The 7113-nt window shown below is 35.5% G+C and overlaps 1 pseudogene; it reads right to left on the reverse strand.

Moving 5' to 3' along the window:
• Positions 1-5689: 5689 nt before the first annotated feature.
• LOC149187269 (dirigent protein 22 pseudogene) lies at positions 5690-6742 on the reverse strand (annotated as a pseudogene).
• Positions 6743-7113: the final 371 nt, after the last annotated feature.

The raw sequence follows: 7113 nt of genomic DNA on the forward strand, positions 1-7113 counted from the left end.
CTACCTGATATGCGGCGAGGTAGGCCAGGTTGCCGGGGACCTGTCATTCTTCATATCGGAAAATTCCATGACTGTAGCGTCCTCCTTCACACAACAAAGAAACACGAAAACCATTAACACTTACAAATTCATCGGTGTGACCTGTAGGAGAAGAGTATTCATAATAGAAATAACCGTGAAATTGGCTGTGAGAGAATGCCATTACCTGCATAGGTAAATCCCGGGGAACGGTTGAATAACTCTTGTACAGCGGATAGAGCCTCGGTGGAAGAGTGAATGGGAGAATCCCCTGTGCGCAGAGAGACAAGCCAAACCTGGGAGCGGCGCCAGGTCCAAATGAGCCGAATGAAGACTCAAAACAACTTAATATGAACCCCAAAACCCTCCGGCAAACCTCCACCCTCGGATCCAGATCTGTTGATCTGCACCGTCGAATTAGAGCGGGAACCAAAGGCACGGGGAATGAGGGTACAGGGCCCTGCCCGATCACATGGCCGAGCAAAAAAGGCAGATGATGTAGGCCGTTTGTACTGAAGAGTAATAAACAGCTATCCTTAAAATTCAATGCAGTTCAACAACTCAACACCGGATTATGACTCCGGTCACCATGCAAACATCCAGCGCATTTATCCGGTTGCCAAAAAACACATCCAATGCATACAAACAAAAAAAATAAAGAATGACATTTGATTAGACTTACGATGAACCGAGTATCCCTTAATTATATTGGATGATCCGAGTAGGCAGTATGATGTGGCAGTGTGTATGCGGTTAATTAAGGATATGGTAAAGTTTACGAAGGTAAAGATTAAGAAATTTTTTTTTATGTCTATGGTAACATCGTGACACAAATACTCTTTATGATTTAAATCAAAATTATTCGAGTCAAAACTCTTGACAAAATTTCCATTGGGTCGGGCTAACCCGTGGAATTTTACCACGCGTGTTGTAATGATTTTCAATTCATTTTCCCATTGTGAAAATATGAGGCCTTTCCATTTTGGTTCTATACTCATAACTCTTTAAAATACAAATGACATTCTCTAGCACAGATTCCTACTCCTGCATCAACTGAAAACATCCTTTGGCAAAGCTGATATAGCGTCATAAAGTTTCACGCTATTTTCTTTACTGTACAACAGTTTTTTTGCGACATATAACTTCACAACCCCCACCACATGGGCTTTCATACTGAGAAAACTATTAAAACAATGGCGAATATAGATTTCTGCAACACGTAAAAGCCGACACAAACTAACCCATCGATTTGTGTGGAGCAGGTCACCTACCTCTTCGTCGGGAAAACAATCCGCCTGAATCCGTGTCTGAAAATGTTTGTATTTATGTGGATAGTTTTGTTTTATTGTGTGGTGGACATGTCTGATTCCGTTCGTGCTCCACATGGAGGAGTTGACATGTATGCTTTCATTAAACACTACGTTTACAAAGGATTAGGCCATCGATCAGAATGGAACAAGTCACCTACTTCGAGGTCAGGGCAACAATCCGCCCAAATCCATGTACCTGTATGAAAATGTTTATATTGTTTATATTTATGTGGATAGGTTTGGTTTATTGTGCCGTGGCCATGTCAATTTTGTCCATGTCAATTTTGTCCATGTTAATTTTCTTCATGTGACAATAGTAATAAGTCCACTTATATTTTTACAAATAAAATATTGTCGGTTAATACATATTTTTATAAATATTAATTATTTTTAAATTTTATTTATGGTTGATTATGATAAATTTGTAATTTATTAATTAATTATTATAAATGATTTAATTTTGCTTTAAGTTATTTTTGTAGCTTAATTATGTATAAAAATTTAAATAATTTATTATTGTTGTGAATTATATATATATATATATATATATATATATATATTAATTACGTATAAAAAAATAAAAATATAATTTTTTTTTTTTTTATATGATATTAACTATATGTAAGTGTGATTTATAAAAAACCGAAATAATTATTTAGAATTTTTTTGGTAGGTATAGATTGTATTTTCTCATAAAATCATGTAAAATTTATACATTCATTTAGCTAATATGTTTAATGGGAAATCAAATGTTTTTGACCTACCTATGGAGTAATTAGCCCATAATCTATGAAGTATCATTGTTTCTAGTATAGGCAAACTATCTATGGATGTATTATAAAAACAAAAATTAGTGAACAATCATGTAGACTCAAGTATGTGAAGAGGTGTTAGGAATCGTATGAACACTCGGTCCTAGAGGGTCATGAGAAATTGGTTTTCATTGGAAGCGTAGCTCAATGTGGGCAAGTCATTCTTCAATTATGTCTAAGTGGAAATTATGATTATGCTGATATCTCTTAACATCCTCCAAACCAACAAAATTGTTGTAATTCTGAGCTTGGTTATCCATTAAAAATTTTCCCAAGAGGGTCTTCATTTTCTAATAAAGAGTGAGAGCTCCAAAATAATGTTTCTTTTGTCCCCGAGCGTGCCTCGAGTCATGAATCCAAGTGGCAACATCTTCCATGATCTCAGAGTCTAAGAACACATGTTTCTCATTAACAACAAGAGACTCCACATTTCAGATTTCATTTTGGATGTCAGGAGAGATCACTGTGTGGAAACTTTTAGCATCTTCCTGAGCTTGTTGATGGGCCCTATTGTGTCCTTGTGGACTTCTCACCCCATCCACACACCTACTGTGCATTATCTACCACTTCATGCTCAACCAACTATAGTAAACCCCATAAATAAGGATCCCACACCGCAACCCTTAGACAAAGAAAGCGTAATTCATAGACTAGGGATGTAATATGCCACTGATTGTAGACCCCCCATTAGAAAGAAGAAATGGATTACAATTATAACACAACCAACGTTAGAACTATCTACACCCAAATTTCGTGAGCCTCCAAGTGACTTCAAGTTTCCATGGCCACCTAGGATTTAAAAGAACAGTAGATTAAGCCCAATACAAACCTCTAGTTTTGAACAAACACAGCACCAGAGCAATAAATAAGAAACACTAAGAGACCCATGTACAGAACAACTGACGTCTATTTAGAACGACATAGCTAAGAGGAGTGGTTGTGATTTCCAACACATGCATTGCATAATGGTTACTCCTCAAGTAACTATTCAAATCATCTTGTAAAATACCTTGGCTCAACAAAATGCAATTTTTTGTAAGACTGTACTAAATAGAGCTCACAGATATAACTATGAGGTTTAGTATTATCCTACAATTGTGAAGGAACTCCCTTTCTTCATGTCCATGGAAGATGGCTTGCTTTGGATTTAATTTTCCCCACCAAAATTGGGCATATGATCAAGCTATGATATCCTCTACGTCCCTCTTTATCACTGAAATTTCTCCCCTTTTCCAACATATTTCTTAAATCATCCAACCACACATACCTCAAACTAGTAACCTCATCATTCCTGATTTTAATTACCATTCGGAAGTACCAATCTCTCTACAAAAATCATTCCTTTAATCTCTCTTGGGGCTTTCTCCCCTTCTCCAACATCTTTCTCAAATCATCCAACCATGCATACTTCAAACTATCAATCTCATCATTCCCGATTGTAATTACCATTCAGAAGTACCAATCTCTCTACAAAAATCGTTCATTTATTCTCTCTTGTGGTAGGGCATTAATATTTTGTCAAGTGGGATGGTCCTCTAACTCCTTATCTCCTTGACTTGGCACCTCCTGCATGGTACATGGATGTAAATACCATAGCATGCTTAAACATGTGAGGGGGTGGCCACACCACCCCTTTATTAACTTGCCTATCAATATTGGGGTGGCAGACACAACCCCCAACCCCCTACTATTTTTATGGTATGCATGGTTAGATAATTTTTATTTAAAAATAGTAGAGAAAGGAAAGAAATAGTGTAAAAAGATATATCAAAATTTTAGGATTAAGAAATAATTTTATACTTGAAAGGAGATGTTAAATTTGAAAGTAGATGAGGAATATTTTAAAATGAATGAGTAATATTAAGGAAAAAAAGGAGAAAGGAAAAGAGAGGGAGGAGGAGGGGGATTAATAAATAAAATAGGTAGCAAGAATGAGAGAGATTAAAGAGGAAGTAGTAAATTAGTTCTGATTCTTATTTATTGAGGTTATGGATAATAAGTTTACAAGATTTTTGAATGAAATTGTTAGAATTTTTTCAATTTTAATAGATTCGTGGTATGAGTGGAATATTATTGAGTAGTAGAAAGTAGATGAAATCTTTTGAGATAGGAGAGTGTTAATCTAGTACATTTGGAGATACAATTTGGATAGTGTCTACTATTTGGAAATACAATGATAGCTAGTGTTTAGATAGAATGAAAAACATTACTAATTTGATAGGTTGAGTATCCATTTTACTTAAATAAAAGAATAAGTCAATTGTATAATATAAATAATAAATAATAATTATTTTCTTCAGTATCCATTCACATTTAAATCATTATTGAGTCCAGAAGCATTTTACACTCCAAAATGACAGAGATGTTGCGGTGGCTATCAAAAAATAATAAAAAGAAAACATAATATTGAATCAATTAAAATAATACTAATAAATTCTCAATATAATAATATTTTTAATAATAACAAAGATAGTAACACACGGTTCTATAGAAATTTTCATGAGCAACAATAATAAATCTATTCAATTAAATTTGTTATATTATAATTTTGTTTTATTAATAAAATTGAAAACAAGATATATATCATTCCAGGGTATATATATATATATATATATATATATATATATATATATATAACCAACATAGATCCATTTTAATTTTTGATTTAACAAGTGCTTCATCAATATTTATACTCCAAAGAAATTTGTAATTTCTCTTAACATTTAATATTAAAAAAATCACAAATTATTTGTAAAATGAAATTTATTTAAAATTAACACACATCCATCTTTGGAATTTGTAATTTCTCTCAACATTTAATATTAAAAAAATCACAAATTATTTGTAAAATAAAATTTATTTAAAATTAACACACATCCATGGCACTTTGGATTAGCTGCTTTCTAAAGACACTCCATACTTCACAAGACACTCCATACTTCACACAAAAAAGTCACTAGTTAATTTAAATACATGAAATTTATTTAAAATTAACACATATTCATGGCACTTTGGATTAACTACTTTGTAAAGACACTCCATGCTTAAAAAAAATCACTTGTCAGTTCAATTACATGAAAATATATTATATTTTAGCTTAACTTTGTATAACATTTAGTCTTCATTGCATTTCAGCTTGATATCTCACAACACATCAATATGTTCGATAAAGTAACCGCATTATAAAAACGTAGTAAGAAGATAAATATTGATATCGGACGTTACTGTATGGCGTGCCTACGTTACTGTATAGCGTGCCCACCTAGCAAGGTACATCTATTATTGCGCATGCAGAAACGAGTGAGTCGTTGATTACCATTTTAAAGGTGACATTGTCCTTCATTCCAATAGACGAAAACAACATTACACAACTACAAAGTTATTAAACTTTTCATCTGAAAGACAAGTAAAATGGGGCATATAACTAAATTTAACAACTCCTTAAATTTACAAATTAATCTCAACATATATATATGAAATTAACCAAAATGATGTAGCCACCAACCACAGATCAAAAGCAGAATTAAAAGGCCAATAACACTCTGTTCCGACCATAAATAGTGAGTTTTATTTTTACGTTTATATATGAATATGAAACTGTCAAATACGCATAATGAAATATTTAATCACCACAAAATTAGCCTATAATGAAACTGTACCCAAATGTAGGACGGTGACATTGTATTCAACAACTGCGTTGCCGGTCTTTAGATCGAAGGAATGAGTGCGAGCGAGAGCGTAGCCTCGAGCCAATCGAAATAACCCGCTCCCTCCCACGATGGGCATTTCTCTCACTTGATCGAAAACCGAATTTTTTCCAACCATGGCGAGGGTGCTGCCATTGTACTTTCCACTCTGGAAAACAAACGTCGTTGTCATGAGCAGCTGGACTTTCTGTTGGCAGGACGAAACGTAGATACCCTGCGCTCTGCCCACCATTTTGGAGGTCGCCTCCGGCCCTTCGGTAAGCCAGTCATCCATAACCCTCATCAAGCCGAACTGAGTAAAGGAAGAGTCGGTGGTAGGAGCCGAGGCCACTTGCACGGCTGTCACATTTTTGCCTGCCACTAAATCGTGGAAATAAAAATGCAGGTGGCTTATCTTCTCCCGCCCTAGTTTCACCATTGTCCCTGCCTCCGTTATGTGCAGGCAGACCAACAAAAGTAGAACAGCCACTCTAGTATTTTGTGCCGAGTAGCCATTGTTGGCCATCTCAAAAGAATAACTCAATGCGCAAAACCAGAGAAGAAATGTATATGGTGATGGGAGGCTAGATCCACTTTTAAAATCCGATGCAGTTGGGGACAGTTGCTTATCTCAGGCCGGAAGAAATGTATATGGTGATAAGAGACTAGCTGCACTTTTATAATCCTATGCCGGTGGTGGACACTGAAAACTCTTAACTTCTATGGCACGCTGTTTGAATATTTTATTGGAGCTTTGCAGTTTGGTCGCGCCGTCCTCTGTGACTTTTAAGAGTTTTTATTGGAAGTATCGAAATTTGTGAGTGGAAGGGCACGTTTTCTGTTACAAAATTCCACCGCTCTCTCACCCGATCCAATGGGTTTTCACTGCGCGTGCTACACGTAGAATTATATGCAAGACAGCATTCTCCAGTCCGTATTTCCCGGTGAGGGAAGATCACCTATGGCCATAATGTTGAGATATATTTGGGAAGGTTAGTCCAACAACTAGAAACTTCCAGTGGCATCGTTTCCACTGTTGTTGGATGCCAACCCTTGAATAAATACCGATGTATATATCTAACGGCCCACGGGTCATCTACGTCATATGTTGTCTGCGAGCTTTAACTACATGATTGACTAAAATGATTTTCTGGTTTTTCACATTTACCGACGTTAAAGTCATGACAAAACTTCACCTACAATCGTTATCATTACTCTTCTGAAACCGCACGCAACACTTTAGAGACAATGACGGTGCAGAGTCCGAAAATCAACACGGTAAAGGCA

This window comes from Pinus tabuliformis, chromosome 3_1, assembly GCF_031772625.1.
Source record: "Pinus tabuliformis cultivar Carrire ecotype Pingquan chromosome 3_1, CPIR1, whole genome shotgun sequence".
Lineage (NCBI taxonomy): Eukaryota > Viridiplantae > Streptophyta > Pinopsida > Pinales > Pinaceae > Pinus > Pinus tabuliformis.